Raw genomic sequence first — 17,007 nt, forward strand, 5'->3', positions numbered from 1 at the left:
TACATTGCTCTAAATAAATGCATGGCTTTCACTGTATTGACAAACCATGATTTATTTAGCATGGTTTATTAACCTTCTTGTTAGATGTTTAGGTTATTTCCAGTGTTTTACTGTTACACATCAGAGCAAACAATTTGGTCAAGAGCCGTTTGGCCTAAAGCAAATTGATTAAGCTGTCAGTATGATTAGGATGTTGAATCCAATGATAATGAAAATGTTTTGTTCTTAGGTTTATACAAAAAGGAAATTTTTGTGTGCAAAGGGAAAATTTTGCTTGGAATGGTTTTGCAATTCGTTATGCGTCTTTCAGCAATAATGTCAATTTTTTTAATGGAAGATTTTTGTTTTTTACTTTTATACTTTTAAATATCTTCATAATTTCCATCAATAATAGTCTGTTTGGGATGGGATTAAGAAGGAAACAACCTATGCAGCCATCACCTAAAAAGATGGAAATGGCCTAAGTGTTATTCATTTCCTTCCCAGAACAGAACACTCAAAATTTATGACGTATGTGCCAGTGATTGAAAAATTAATCTTAGTTCAATTTGCTAAATAAAAACTTTCAGGAATATGCAGTTAAACAGAAAAAGAATCATAAATAAAAAGAAAAATAAATCTGGTTTTTTATTTTTAAGTACAAATAAAGTTCCTACTCTTATCCTGATCTAGAGTGAAAAGGGAAAAAAGTCACCTCTGACATCCAGGAAATGGTCTGACAGTCCTGCTGATCAGACACAATCTCACAGAATATCCGTATCAGACAAGGTCATTCTGCAGTCAGAGTCACCTTGCATCCCACAAAACACCAAACATCTCCCTCTCTCGGCTAACAGGAGTGAATGATGCTGCTTTATAGCTTTAGTCTACTTTCTATAGAGTTAAGATGCTGTGATCCCCTATCACAGAACTACTACTTTCTGACAGCACCCAGCCTAGAGTGAGCTTACTTCATGAGAGCTTCCTCCACATTCCCCAGCCGGAGCCCAACTCTATACTAGGTTCTGTCTAATTTCTATGGTGTGCATTCCCTGTCATTACAAGTCATAAACCCAGCTTGTTTAATGGCAAGCATGTTCCTGGTGGTCTTTGGCTGAAAGCATTGGCAAGATTCTTTTCTTTAATTCAGTGTTCCATTTTATTTGTTTTCCTTCAATAGCAAAGCCATCTCTTTCCAGGCAAAACAGAAAAGCCAGACAAACAGGAGAGAGACCCACAGTTATCTGCCCCCCCCGCCCACACACAAAAGAAAACTTTGTTAGTGTATTAGATGACCTTTTCTAATTTCTGTACATGCATCTTATTATTTTTATCTTTGAATGTAGGACTAAATAAGTCTATCTTGTAACTGGATTTTTCAAAAACTTGTATCACAACAATGCAGATTACATTTTTGCATTGACTTGGCTAGGCTGTGGTGCCCAGGCGTTTGGTCAAACTCTAGTCTAGAAATTTGCTATAAAGATACTGTGTGGCTATGGTTCACATCTTCTAAGAGTTGACTTTAAAGGAAGCTTCCCTTAATAATTTGGGTGGGCCTACATCAGTTGAAGGCCTTAAGATCAAAAACAAAGATTTCTAGGAGAAGAAGAATTGTACCTTGAGACTGTAACAGAAATCTTGCCTCAGTTGCAGCCTGGCAGCCTACCCTAAAGATTTCAGATTCAAGACAATAATATCAACTCCCAGCTAAGTTTCTGGCTGTCAGCTCCTCCTACAAATTAAAACTTAGCTGTCCCCACAAGTCATGTAAACCAGTCTCTTAAAAATCTCTCTCTCTCCCTGTGTCTTCTGGCTCTCTGGACAATCTTGTCTATCTTTCGATGTAAGCAGAGACATATCTCTCTTGGCAGTGACAGCGTGGAGTCCTACCCACTGAACCACCAGGGAATTCCCAAGAAGTATCCATTTTATGCTGCTGCTGCCACCCAACCAACTGTCTATTGATCAACATAAAACTTAGTTGCTGCTGCTGCTTATTATTATTAGCAACCCCAAAGGAATTTGAAATTTAAAACCAGGAAAAAAACCTCCAAATTTCTGAAAAAATTTCAATATTTTGTGTCTAATAAAGATACGAAAAGGTCATACAGTTACCCCACCATGGATCACAATTACCCATGCCCATGACTGATTATGTTTTTTTCAAAACTGCATTCTCATAGAGACCAAATCATTATTGCAACCAATGGATTTTCAGCCAAATCAAATGAAGCCACTGTAAACAAGGCTGTGATAGGACATTCTTGTAATTAAATTTTTGCACACATCCTGAAAATATTTTCTTCAGCTGAATGCTCACAAGTGGAATTGCTGAGTCAAGCAGTATGCACTTCCAAAGCTTGAGATCTATAATTCTCCCCTTGGGATTTATTCCAAATTATGTGTTTATAAGACAAAGTTTTTGAGTACTTCCTGTATGCCAGACTTTATTAGGCCTGGGATACAGAGACACATAGCTGCATTCTTGGCTTCAGGGGGCCCCTAGGTGAGGCTCTCTTGCCTTTGTTCTTATCACAGTGACCCTACAGGAAGGAGTAAACAAGTATTTGTCAAATGAACAGATGGACAAATGGATGGATGTGTATATCAGTTAGTTTTGCTATGTAGCAAACCACCCTACTGTTGTAAAATGACAAACTTATTTTTCATAATTCTGTGAATCAGTTGGGTGGTTCTTCTCTGGACTGGCTCAGCTGGTCTCTGTGATCAGTGGGAGGCTCAGCTGGGGCTGAGCATGCTGGCCTCTCTCACATACCTGACTGTAGGCAGGCTAGTTGGTCCTGAAGGAACTTACCTGGGATGGTTCATCTCCATTTCATGTGCCCTCTCTTCCTCCAGTGGGTAAGCCCAGGCTTGTTCCCATGAAAGACTCAGGGTTCCAAAGAGCAGCAGGAGAAGGCAAGCACCAGGGCACAAGCATTTTTCAAATCAAATCTCATAGCCAAGCCCAGAGTTAGCATAGAAGGGTGTGAATACAGGGTGTGGATGAAGGGATGGGACTATGACAGCTTTAAGGAAAAGCATTGCTTCTGATTCCAAACTCACAGTCTGTGTCCATTTACCTAAATGTGTGAGTTGGAAACTTGGTTCATAGTTTCTGAAATTATACTTTGGACCTTGAACTTTTTCACTAACATGTGGTTAACACTGCCTGCAAGGAAATAACCCAATGTGTCTGATTCTGGAGGACACGGCTAAGAAAACCGTTCCTGGGGGAGACTGGATGTGGGCTTTGAATGCATGATCAGCACCCTGTGTTCTGACCTTTTTCTGAACAAGTGTGGAGAATGATAACACTGTTGCTGGGGCCACCGGTAACTTATTTGATCTCCCCTCACGAACACAGATAAAGTTCAACCGTTACCTTGGTCTCCCACCACGCAGCCTCTTGGCTCCACAGACATCATTTTTCCACTTGCTCAGCACTTGGAAGGTGATTTCATGTGAAATTCTTTAACATCAGTTAAACACTGGCCTCAGGATGGCAATGTGAGAGATCATTCAGGGACCAAAGGGATGCCTCTCATTAAAAAAAAAAAAAAAAACAACTTTGTGTAGATTTTCAAAGAACAGTTGCCGAAATGATCCCTTCCCAACCACTTCTCGCCTGGAAATCGCTGCCTCCTCTTAAACACATGTGGCATGTTGGAAACAGGAGAAAAGAGTTGGTGGAAATCTCTTGCATTCTTTACTGGAGAGGGCACAGAGGTTAATTTGGGAAATAGTTCTCTAATGGAAGCCAGATTGCGGGAAAGTGAGGAAACAAATTTAAAAGTCGTGTCTCCAGTGTGGGTGAGAGAGACATGTCTTGATGGTGGGGGGCCCAGTGACACAGGGCTGTCTGGGTCAGTTAGGCGAACAGGATGATCTTAATAGCTGCAATTTATTCTTCCTTTTGGGGCTCAGGGCTCAGGAGACTGTTCGATGAGCTGTTTATTGTCTGGGTTGTGTGATTCTGAGAAAGTTTTTTGATGACATCCTATGCAAAAACAGTCCCTGTAAATGCCGATTCAACCAGGTTTATCTTCTAATTCTTCCTTTCCTTTCCTTTTTTTATGTTGTATTCTGAAGATTTCTTTATTTTGTGATTCCTTATTTTAGTGGATTATAAAGAACTTAGAGATTTTAAGACCTTTAAGACTTTCATTGATTTCATTTTTTTTTCTAATTTTCATTTCATTGGAGTTGATTTACATTGTTGTGTTAGTATGTATAGCAAAATGATTCAATTATACATATACAAGGACCAGTGTTTTAGATTTTTAACTCCCTGCAAACCAATACTTGCATGAAAGTGAAAGTCGCTCAGTTGTGCCCGACTCTTTACGACCCCATGGACTATACAGTCCATGGAATTCTCCAGGCCAGAATACTGGAGTGGTAGCTTTTCCTTCCTCCAGAGGTTCTTCCCAACCCAGGGATAGAACCCAGGTCTCCCCCATTGCAGGCGGATTCTTTACCAGCTGAGCCACAAGGGAAGCCCAATACTTGCATAAAACACCATGAAAATAAATTAACAAAAAAAATACAATAGAAAAATATAAAAAATACATAAATAGATCAAACAAACAAAATACAAGGCCAACATTTTTAGTAACAGGTCGAGCAGACATGAAAGTTCTCAGGCAAATTGTTATAAAGATTTCTAAACACCCTCAATTTCTATACTTAATTTGTAACCAATTGGTCACCAGTGGATGGTCCACACTCTTCCTGGCGCTAATGAAGAACCCCATTTCAGCAGTGGTCTGAATGTCTTAACAAAGATCTATTCATTTACTTACCGGTATATCCTGTATGCATTAATCGAGCCTACATTCCACCCCAAGAACTCTGTGAGACATGCCAGGAAAGTTAAGACATGGTGCCAGGCCTCAGGTGGGCATAGATGCAAGTGTACCCTGCTGGTGAGGCAGGGCTGTGATGGGAAGAGAAGAGGTGGATGGGAGGAGAAGCTCACCCCAGTGTCAAGGCTCAGGGCTGCCCCACTGGAGGAGGTGACACCCAGGCAGGTCTAGAAAGAGGAGGAAAAACTGATTCAGTGAAAAGAAGGTTTGGGATCCTACTGTATAGTACATGGAACTCTGCTTGATGTTATGCGGCAGCCTGAATGGGAGGGGAGTTTAGGGGGGAATGGATACTTGTATATGTATGGTTGAGTCCCTTTGCTGTTCACCTGAAACTATCACATTAACTTACTAGCTATACCTCAATACAAAGTAAAAAGTTATTTAAAAATGACGATGATCTGGGACAGTGAAAGGGCCTGGAAGGAAGAAGTCCTTTCCAGGCAGAGACAGCAGCATTTGTGGATGTCTCCATGTGCTCTCGACAGGGCGGGCAGAGGTTTGCTTGGGTGCCATGGTGGAGCAAAGGGGAGATGAAGCTGGAAGGTGGAGTGCCATGGGGGCTTTGAGGCTGTGCCAGGGAGTGAGGGCTTCATCCTGAGAAGCACAGAGCACTCTGGAGGTCCCCAGAAGCAGATGTACATTGTAGGAGGCTCTTCAAGACTGCTGTGGAGAGGGGTTGAAGGACGGCAAGGCTGAGCTCAAAGGCCAGCTAGGGGCTTTGCTGACATCCGGCTGGAGGCGATGGGTCCTGGGCCAGCTTCATCGGGGGTGGTCGGAAGAGGAGATGCGTGGCCTGGACAGACAGATGCAGGGCCCACAGGACTCAGACAGACTGTATGCAAAAGAGAGAAAGGAGAAGCTTTGAGGAGGCCTTTGAACCCAGAACAAAGTTGAACGGGCTGCCCAGAGCTGGCCCAGGGAAGGGTGGGGCTGAGCCTTTCCCACCACCAGCAGCCAGCACCATTCAGAAACCAGCACACCATGGCTTTCCTCAGGCTTCTTGTTACAAAGTGTTGGTTTCCCTCCTCATCCAAATTACAGGAAAGCAATAAAAGCTTGACTGAAAGAAAAGGATCCATTCCACACCACTCTGGGAAAAAAACAACTCAGAACAATAGGATTGCAATTCTCAAGGCTATACCTCCTGCCTTTTTTTCTCTTCCCTAAAACAGCTGCCACCTCCCAAATCCCAGGGTTTGATGTCTGTACCTCACGCCACACGCTTGTCTCGTCTTCGCCTTTGTCTCCTGAGGGATGGACACTGTGACAGAAGACGGATGTGTTTGATGCTGAAGTCACACAGTGTCCTGCCAGCATCAGTTAAACGATGAATCTTGTACGAGTAAGTCATTTGGTGTTTAGAAGGGAAAGGAACCAGGTTTGGTTGATGTCTCCACTTTCCCGTGATCAGGGGCAACGTTTGGTTGCTGGGCAGAAGTGAAAGCCATGTGGTGTCTCTCAGTGGACCCTGGGTCTCCCTCCTCCCCCTGGGGGGTCATTGGTTGCTCTTATAGGTGCTTCACCACCCAGAAGACCTGTGTCCCAAGAACGGAGGCAGAACACACCCTTCTACTGTTTTTAGGAGCAAATTAAGTTCATAGAAGGATATTCCTCTGGGTTGGTTCACAGGCAAGGTTAGCGCTCTGGGCACAGTGAGGTTGTGGAGGGGGAGGAGGGAGGCTTCTCTAAGTACATGCAAATGATGGAGCCATTCAGTGTCTCTGCAGCTGGATTTCAATGCCTCATCACCCATCTGCAGCAATAGGCCTTTAATTAGACTTTTTCTTAAAAAAAAAAAAAAATCCATGATTTGTCAGAGGACCTACAATTCTTTCATCTGTGTGTCCCCATGTCAAGAATTATGATTAGCACAAGGTATAAGCCTAGGAAAAGTTTGAGGATTAGCTGAATGAATGACTGTAATTCCGCCAGCTCTTGTTATTTTCTGTGTCCTGACTTTTGTTTCTCTCCCCTACTTGTTTTCATCCCCCTGTAGAAGCAAGGATTGTATCTGTCTTAATGAATATGAATAAAACCCCAGCACCTAGCACAGGCCCTGGATCCAGTGGACACTAGGTAGAAATTGGTTGGATGACTGAATGGATGGATGATGAAGGAGTTTGGAAAGCCAGGCCCACCATAGCTGGGCCCAGCTAATCGCTAAGCACTGGGGAGCCTTTCTCTGGCTGCTATAATCTTCCCAGCCCACACCTGTGGGAGTTACCAATGCTGCACTGGTGCAGAAATTCCCTGCCTCTCTTCTGGGATGTTCTACAGGACTCTAGAATTCCCCAGTGGCCTGAAACTCCCTTTACTGTGGGAGGCAGCTGGTTAGGAAATGTCCTCTCTATTGACATCCTCCCCTCCTCTCACTTCCCCACTGGTGTTTCCCAGGATCACTTCTACAAATAAATGACTTGCACTTAAACCTTTATCTCAGGATCTGCTTCTGGGGAAACCCAAATTAAGACAGATGGACAGCGTCTTGCCTCCCAGTGATGATTACTTCACTGGTTAAGATAGTGTACTTCCTCTACCAACGTTTTATTTAGAAAAATTTCCGACCAATGGAAAATTGAAACAATGTATATACCCTTTCAGCCAGTTTCACCAATTGATAATGACTTCCCACAGTTGCTTTCTCTCTTCCCTCTTCCTCAGTACATATATTTTTATATACATCTGCTATATATTATATGATTATACTTTTATTATATTTTATAATATACTTAGGGCAAAATATGTATATATTTAGACTCTTCAGTGGGAAACATAAGACAAACATGACTTTCTCTTGTAAAATTTCTGATACATTTTATGTAAATATGTATGTATGTTTGTTCATATTTATTTATTTATTGTCTGAACCATCTGAAAGTAAGTTGAAGAACTTGATGTAATTTCACCTGTAAATCCTTTAGCGCATGCCAACAAGAACAAGGGATATTCTCCTGCAGAGCCAGATATTCCATGATCTCACCCAAGGAACTTAACTCTGATACAATACTATGTAACATGCAGTGACTGTATTCAAATTTCCCCAGTTTTCCCAAATCACCTCCTTTATAAAGCTGTGGCCCAACTGGCGAACCTTGATTATACCCTACAGCGCCCACAGTTCTTATAAATACATCTGCAGTTACACACTCACTCTGTTACCTTGTAGCACACGTCAAGTCTGAGAGGTGTTTCCCACTGTAAGCTCGCTCATCTTTGTGCTCATCAGACAACTGCTTTCCTAGATACCATAAACCCTGTCTTCCATTACCGCTGGTTTAACATAAGGCCATTACTCTTCTGTGATCGTGGGGCAAACTGCATCTGCTCCATGCCACGAAGTCCCACTCTTCAGCTCCAGGTTGCATGGAACACTGCAGAAGCAGCGTCAGCAGCATCAGGGGAAGATGAGATTCTCTGTTCCCCCAGTTTCTTTTCTCCCGATACACTACCCAGGAAAGGAGACTACAGAGTCTGTTTGCACAGTAACGCACCACAATCTTGTCAAAGAAAGGAGCGTTTCTGTCATCTAGCTGTTTTCCCCAGAGGACTCTAAAGGACGGAACTGCTGCCACTACTTTTTTATGGAACCAGGACCCAGAGAGGAAGAAGAGCAGAAGGAGCAGAAGGGTGTAGAGACCTTGGCAGGACTGAAAGCAGAGGGCAGTGGGAGGTGGCGAATTCAGGGAGACCAGAGTGCTAAGAGGTTCCCAGAGCCCAGTTTCCTGCCAAAGAATGACTAGCTGGGGAAAGTAAATGTTTTACTGTTTCTCTGACTTTATATGTACACATCTAAGACTTCTTGTATTGTTATAGCCTTTATGTAAAACCCCTCCCAGACTTAATGGGTATAACTGGGAGGATAAAGCAGAGACCCTTGGTGGTAGCCAAAATCAATGTGATGCCATGACCGGAAACTGACAGCACACTTGTGAAGGGCTGGAGGTCAAGCACCCTCACAGAAGTGTGTGGTTAAAAAATAACTGTGAGTTCGCATTGCAAGTCTCTGTCCTCCACAGGGAGAGATCCAGAGCAGAGATTTCAACAAAAGTCAGGAAAAAGTAAACATGGCCAGTAGGAGAAACTTGAAAATTCTTGTCAACAGGAAATGTTTCCTTTTTGGTCTGTCAGACCCAGAAGCAGTCAGAAGCAGTGAGTGGAGCCCTAATTTTTCTTTTCCTGGGATGTAATAAAAATAGCCCTTCTTTGGGAGTAAAGAAATTACTCCTTCTCTCTGCCTTAGCACCACTATTTAGAGCAGCAGTCAGGACTGAGTGAGGATTTTGCAGGATGTGTTGTGGTTGTTGCCTCTTACAGGGAGATTTTCAATGTGTTGTTTTCTCCCTGACAGGAGGGATTCACGTCTGGGACAGACAGGAGAAGAGCTCCTGGGATGTGCAGAAGAAAGAGGCCTGGGGACAAGTAGATGTCATCACTGGGGCCTCAGGAAGACCTTATCAGGCCTGTAGACTTTTCATTTGGAGCCTTGGTCTTAGCAGTGTTGATTTCTGGCCCTTGGCGGATGGCTACTATACCTGGGAGTTACTTGCCTCTGTAAGTAACTCCGAAGGCCACTTCGCCTTAGGATGGCAGGTAATTAAGTCTAGAGGAGTGAGAGAGCAGATACGTTCTCAGTTCATGGGTGAATGAGAGCCAAGGTTATTGTAGAAGAGTCTAGATGAGCTCAGAGAGTCACAGATGAAAGAGAATTCCCTCCAACAGAGGGAGAGGCACATTCACTACCTGAAGTCTGACACTGAGAAACCAAACAGCCCTCAGAAGACCTAGAAAGTACAAAAGGACCAGGATGTGAGCAGAAAGGAAGCAAGTGGAAGAGTAGGAGGCAGGGCTGTTACTAAAGGAACACGTGCCCGGGCATTAACTGGAAGATGCCCACATGTGTCATCACCACATTAAACAGAGTCAACGTGTTTCTCAAGCACAAATCTCCCACAAGTGCTTAAAATATCATCATTGCTAAACAGATTATGACCTCCTGGTCATGTGATCTTGAGCCAGCCACACTATCATTTTCTAAGATCTAGCTGTGGATCTACTGAGGCTTTGTATTATTAAGTTTGTGCTTCACCCTACCCCCATTCTCCATAGCTTACGAATTAGTAGAATTCCAAAAGGCCAGGGCTGGGAAAAAAAGGAGGTTTGAAATTTTTTAGTGAGGCTGCTCTCTTTACCTCCCACCCGAGGAAACTGAGACCCAGGACTCGCCCTGCCTGGAATCACACAGCTCAGGGCTGGCAGAGCCAGGTGGGCACTGCATCTCTGATTTCCTTGTCTAGAAATGCTCTGCCATGATAAAAACAACAGCTTCTGTGCTTTGGCACCTCCTCGGATGCAGACATCAGACTTGGTGTTTATCCAAAGGAGCATCTCATTTATTCTGCAAAACAATGTTCCATTCAAAGATGAGAAATTGAAGCTCTCAGAGGTAACCAGCTACCAGGGCCACAGAGCTCAGGGCCAAGCAAGCAGAACCCTGGTGGTATCTGTTTTGCTGATCGCTATTTCCAAGGGCCCTCCTCCTTCTACGCCACAGCTGCGAGGAAAGCTTCCTAAAGGAGAGGCAAGTATGCAAGTGGGTGTTTATTGGTATTAACTGTTCTGTTTCTTGATCTGGATGGTAGATACAGGGGGATTTATTTTGTTATTGCTCTTTAAATGGTACAAATACATTTTCACACACACATACATACGCATACATGTGTTGTATATATCATACACTGCACACTCATAACTTAAATAGAAAAGAATAGAAGGGGAATCTCATGGTGTTTGAAGACCATCCTGGGGTGGTCTTTAGGCAAGATGAAGGGGACTTGGGCTCAACATAAAAGCAGAATAAAACCATCCAGGGTTTAGTTTGGGAGCCATGCCCTGTGGTTAGCATCTTGACTCAGGACCAGGTAATTAGTGCTTGGCAGGGCCTGAGGGTACAGGGTGTGTAGGACCATAGCACTTACTAATGTTTCTAGAACGGAGCCATGAGGAATATGATGAGTCTTCTGCTTCACTCATCCCAGGTTAGCACAGGTGGATCAGCTTCTTTTTCATGGATTTCTCAAAGCACCAGGAGAAGCTATCTATGATTGTATTAACAACAGGGTCATTGATAAGTATGGAAATTCAGAACCCCCCCCCAAAGTCCATCCTCAGAGGCAATTTACTAATGTATGGTATCTTCCTATGGAGGATGGCCACTAAAAGCCATTAAAAACCTAGGACATGGTAATCATAGCAAGGACTTGAATGAAAGCTCTGGTCCTCTCTTGAGAGCACTCTCTGTGCTGGGCACAGGCACCCATTCTGGTATGTCATTCTCCCAGGACATCCCCATTCTACAGATGAGCAAGTAGAGTTTAGAGAGGTGGGGTAATTTGGTCAACACCCCACAGCTATGATGTGGATAGATGTTCATGACATCTTAAATTTAAAAAGCAGTTTATCATGCAGGGTGTGCCATATAATTTCAGTTTTACACAGAAGATCCAATAATGGGGGACTGATGACATAAATTACTTCTCATGAGTCCAACTGATGGACAATTCTGCAGACATTGCAAATAATACAGTAGGTTTTTAATAGTTGACATGAAACAAGTTCATGGCATAATAACTTGTAAAAAAAAATACAGACAAGGCTGTATTTGCAATATGATTCCATTTTGTAAATATACGTATGTGTGATCAGTGATTTTAAACTGAAGGTGATTTTGCCCCTCAGGGTACATTTGGCAATGCCAACAAATATATTTGGTTATCACAAATGTAGAGGCCAGGGATTCTGCTGAACATCACAACAAAGAATTATCCTACTCAAATTGTTGGTAGTTTAATAGATGGAGTTGACCCTTGAACAACACAGGTTTGAACTTTGAAATTCCACGTACACAGGAGTTCATCCATACATGAATTTTTTTTCAATAAATATAGTATCTATATTTTCATCTTAGAGATCCTTAAGTTAAATGTGGGGAAAAGTTTGTATTCAGTTAGAGATCACAATATGTGGAGTCAGAAGAACTAGAGTTCGAGTCCTGATCCCATTCAAACTGTTTCAGCTTCCTGCCCTTGGGTGAGTCATTTATAAATTCCTTTGTTTTTGAGGCAGAGACAGCAGGACAAAGATTTTCAACGGCACAGGAGGTCAGTGTCCTTAACTCTGTGTTATTCAAGGATCAACTATATATACACACACACACTTACAAATATATACTTGTGGAGAAAGAGCATCTAGAAGAAATATTTCAGGATGTTAATAGTCATTATCTTTAGGTGCAGGGTGAATTTTTTCCATATCCCTATTTTCTAACCTTTCTTTTTTTTTTTAAACAGAGCATGATTGAATGTGGGAGGAGGGGTGGAGAAAACTATATAGTTACATTTGCCTTAGGATGGATCAGTGGATTATAAGCAGCAGAGGGGAAGAAGAACTGGGGAGGGTAGGTCTTTCGGGGGTTCAAACTATTGCCATGTCAAGTCATTCTCTTGGGGAATGGTTTCTCAGATTCTGAAAATTGGGTTAAAAAACCCCCCAGCACACAACAACCACAAAGACCTGTGGTCGAAAGCGCCCAAGGCCAGAGTTTGTGAGAGGTCGGATCCCTGAGGGCTGGAGGTGAACTTGCAGGAGGCTTTGCCACAGCGTTGATGACAGGGTCTAACACCATCACCTGCTCCTCACACTCTGTGTGGCTCTGTGTGCTCCTTGCCCTTTTATGAGCCAATAACACGGCAGACTCTCATGGCAGTTTTGTAGCCACCTGGGTCACGGCTCCTTATGAGGATAAAGAGAGAGACAATAGTGGCCCAGCTTAAAACAGAAAGGCTCCAGCAGCTGCTTAGCAACTCCTGGGGCCAAGAAGCAGACATAAACCATCCCATAAAAAGAGGGCAAGAGGGGCCCAGACAATGGCTAGAAACTCACAGGGGCTCCTGGCAAGTTTCCTGACAACATGGGTGAAGAACCAGACGGCACTAGACAAAGAGCCACCTCGGGGGCCACCTCATAAACCCTGCTCCTCATCGAGGGGAGCGTCGCTTCTGTGCTCAGTGTTCCAGCATTTGACTCAGACTACAGAGTCCCAGGGCTAAGTGCTGGTCAAGTGCCACTCCTATCCACTGAGGTCCCAGACCCTCCCAACCATTATCCCTATTCAACTGTATAATACATAATAACTCGGCTCTTTCCCTGAGCACACTGAGGAAATAGCTTTCTCGCCAGGAGTTTCTGAACCAGACAGACTCCTGGACAAGGATGGCAAAGAAGCTTCAAGTCTTGTGGCAACTCTGAGTGATGGAAGGTGGCTGGCTGGAGTGCTGGACCAGGAAGCTTCCAGGACTCTGTCCAGGAGAGTGGGCAGCAGGTTGTGATTGCTCTATCAGGGGTATGTGCACAGAGAGTGCACAGTGCTCCGAGGGCTCCTCCATTCCTCTTTAGCCTTTGACCCGTCTATCCACGTGGCTACTCCCAATTGTACTGAAATTTCTGACCCTACTGGGCAATTATCACCAATTCCAATGGCATTGTTTTCACAGATACCAGTGTCAGAATGATTCTGGGAGACTTATCAAATAGAGATTCCTGGACCCCAATAACTTGCATTAAAATACTCTGAGGAACTTATCCAAAAATGCCAGTTTCTGGGTCCCAGCTCCCAGTGTATACTATCTTGGAGGTGGGTATGGGAAGGAATCTTAACTCTTAAAAAGCATCCCTATGTGGTTCGTATTCACACCCAAATCTGAGAACCATTAACCTGGACATATTGTTCCTGCCTAGACTGTCCTACCAAAGAACATTCCTAAAACCACTACTCTAGATTTGCTTATAGTGGTTTTAAAATATGTCTAATATTTTTTAATATTTCTCCCCTCAATAGAGGGAGCCTAGGGGACTTCCTTGGTGATCCAGTGGTTGACACTTTGCCTTCCAGTGCAGGGGGCGAAGGTTTTATTGCTGGTGGGGAAATTAGGATCCCACATGCCACGAGGTGCAACCTAAATAAATAAATAAGAGAAAGTCTTAAAAATAGATGGAGTCTAATTCTTCTCCCTTATGTGTAAGCTGGACTTTAGAGACTCATTCTGTTCATATAGAATGTGGCAGGTGTGATACTGGATGACATACAGTATTAGGGCATAGGAGGCACCATGACCTCTTCCTTGTTTCCCAATCACCTGCACTGAGAGAAGCTAGCTGCCATGTTGTGAGTTCACTCAAGCAGCCCTACGTGGAGAGGCCAACGGGGTGAGAAACCGAGGCAGTGAGCCAAGAGCCACACATGAGTGAGTCATCAGAAGGTCTTGGCCATTCTTCACATAGTAAAGCCCAGCTAACATTTTTTTTTAATTTTTATTTTCTTTTTGACTGTACTGGATCTTCACTGCTGCAAGCAGACTTTCTCTAGTTTCAGTGAGCGGGGACTGTTCTCTAGTTGCAGCACACAGACGTCTCATTGCAGTGACTTTCTTGTTGTGGAGCACAAGCTCTAGGTTACACGGGCTTCAGTAGTTGTGGCTCACAGGGTCCAGAGTGTGGGCTCATTAGTTGTGGCCCATCAGCTCAGCTGCCCCAAGGCATGTGGGATCTTCCCAGATCAGGGATGGAACTGGTGTCCTTTGCATTGCAAGGCAGATTCTTAACCACTGGACCACCAGGAAAGCCCCCATCTAACATCTTGTTTGCAACCTTAAATGAGACCCAAGCTAGAAGCTCTCAGCTAAGCAGCTCCTAAGATCCTGACCTACTGAAACTGTGAGATAGTAAGTGTTTGTTGTTGGAAGTTTCTAAATTTGAGGATTAACTGTTATGCAGCAATAGATAGCTGAGTTTAAAAACTGTTTCCCTTGATTTCTCACTGGGCTATATACCATTAATCCAGTAAGCCACTCCTGGATGAGTGAACTTAAGTTCTCCAATATGGTTTTCTCTGGTGGCTCAGTGGTAAAAGAATCTGCCTGCAACGCAGGAAACTCGGCAGGAGCTGAGGGTTCAATCCCTGGATTGGGAAGATCCCCTGGAGGAGGAAATGGAACCCACTCCAGTACTCTTGCCTGGAAAATCTCATGGATAGAGGAGCATGACTGTTAAAGTTACAGGAGTCAGACACGACAACAAAATTCTCCAAGAAAAAGCCTTTTATGTCCCTCCAGCCAATCCTCTGGGCAGAGTCAGAAGGATTCCACAGTCCCCAGGCCATCTGAGACCAAGCCAAGCTGTGGTCCTTCCAGAGGGCCCAGAGCTGTTTATGCTCAATGGAGTCTGTTTGACATCCCACCTGAATATATATAGTCTTTGCCCTGCCTCCCAGTGTGAGGGCTCTTAACAAAGCTCACAGAGCCTTAAACATTCAGCCCCACCCTTCTCCCCGCTCTCTTCTCCCAGCATTTCACCTCTCTCCAACCCCTCTGCCTTATATCACCTGCTTTAGAACTTTTCTCTGCTTCCTTCATCTTCAAAGGGCTTCACTCCAACCTCTAGTTCCATGGTCACTTCTTCCTCTGATTTGCTTCCTTATTTTAAGGCCCTTGTGATCATATAGGACCCACCTAGATAATCTGGGATAAGCTCTCCATCTCTAGATCCTTAACCGTATCTTCAAAGTCGCTTATGCCATTTAAGGTAACAAAGCCATAGGTTCTGAGGATGAGGATGCAGACATTTTTTGGGGGGGAGTGGGAAGGTGTTATTTTTAGCACAAAATAATATAATCAACATAAAAGCATGTCTCATAGAGCTGGGTACATAGGAAGCATTCAATAAATGCCATTATTATCATTTAGGCACCACCAACTGTGTGCCCAGCATGTTAGACATGGATCTGCCACAGGGATCAAAACACATGTGGAAGCTGCCTTTCTGAGACTTATCTAGTCTCATCAGTGTAACATTTGAACTCTCGAATCCTTATACTCAATAATGTGCTTAAATCTACTTCACATATGCTCAGTGACTATATCAGTTGCCTTTTTCTATATAACAAACAACCCCAAAGCTTTCCAAGTCAAAACAGCTATTTAGTTTTCAGGGATCTTAGTTCCCCAACCAGGAATCAAACCCACGCCCCCTACAGTGGAAGCACCGAGTCCTAACCACTGGATGACCAAGGAAGTCCCCTAGTTCTCAACTTTATCTCATCAATTTCAGTTCTTCTGAACTGGACTGGACTCAGCTGATTTCAGCCAGGCTCACCATGATCTTCTAGGCTTGCTGGTTTGTAATGGCTGGAATACCTGGAGCCTTTCTCCATGTGGTTTTTCATCGCCCGACAGGCTAGCCCAGGCCTGTTTGCATGTTGATGGCAGGGAACAACAGGAGAAGTTGCAAGGTGTCTTAAGTCTGTGGCTCAGAACTGACCCACTGTCATACGTGCCACTTCCACTGGCCAAAGCAAATCACAAACTCTGATTCCTAGGATAAGGAGATAGACTTTCTCTCTTGATAGGAGAAATAATAAAGTACTGTGGCCATCTTTACCATCTACCGTAGTGACATTGCAGGAAAGAGAAAGAATGGAGGTTATATCCCTGTGGAGTAGTTACCAGAGGAGAATTTTCCCCAGGGAAGTTACCCAGCAGAGGAGGCCGCAAGGCCACAACCTGTTCAGAAGTGGCCTTGGGTGGCTAATTACTCTAGCGCTTTCTGTGAAGCACACGGCATTAAGCATATTTCTTTCTCCCTGTGCTAAAATGCCAAGCCCCGAGATTTCTATTATAAATGACACAATTAAGTCCTTGGCAAGAAAAAATCAAGTTCTCTTTTTTTAGGAAGCTAGTGAGAAGCAGAGAGACTACAGAAAGTCTGCACAAGTAACAAAAGACATACATTTTGAGAAATTAAAAGAGGTCATGAGAAAGTAAATTCCTTTTCTATTTGTCATTGGCAAATGTGACTGAGAAAAAGCAGGATATGAAACAATTGATCCAGCCTTATCCCAACTTTTTTAAAAGAAAAATGTTTACTTATTTGTAGGCCTAGAAAAACAACCGAAAAGATAAATACACTGTAATATTAACAGTAGTCGGTCATCTGTGCTCAGATTAGAGGTGATTTGAGGTTTTTCCGTTTCTGCTTCTCTGAATTTTCCAAATTTCTATAATAAACCCAGGTTAATCAGGAAGAAATGTAATTAAAAGAAACC

General features: G+C 43.5%; 1 long non-coding RNA gene across 2 annotated transcripts in view; it reads left to right on the forward strand.

Annotated features, from left to right (window-relative positions):
* LOC133235215 (uncharacterized) overlaps positions 1-9,806 on the forward strand; it is an 83,558-nt gene extending 73,752 nt beyond the window's left edge. For both annotated transcript variants that reach the window (XR_009732480.1, XR_009732481.1), the window contains exons 2-3: positions 6,026-6,195; positions 9,202-9,806. This is a non-coding gene — a long non-coding RNA (uncharacterized LOC133235215). The remainder of the gene's footprint in view (positions 1-6,025; positions 6,196-9,201) is intronic.
* The last annotated feature ends 7,201 nt before the right edge of the window (positions 9,807-17,007 follow it).

The sequence above is a fragment of the Bos javanicus genome, chromosome 22 (genome assembly GCF_032452875.1).
Source record: "Bos javanicus breed banteng chromosome 22, ARS-OSU_banteng_1.0, whole genome shotgun sequence".
In the NCBI taxonomy this organism is placed as follows: Eukaryota; Metazoa; Chordata; class Mammalia; order Artiodactyla; family Bovidae; genus Bos; species Bos javanicus.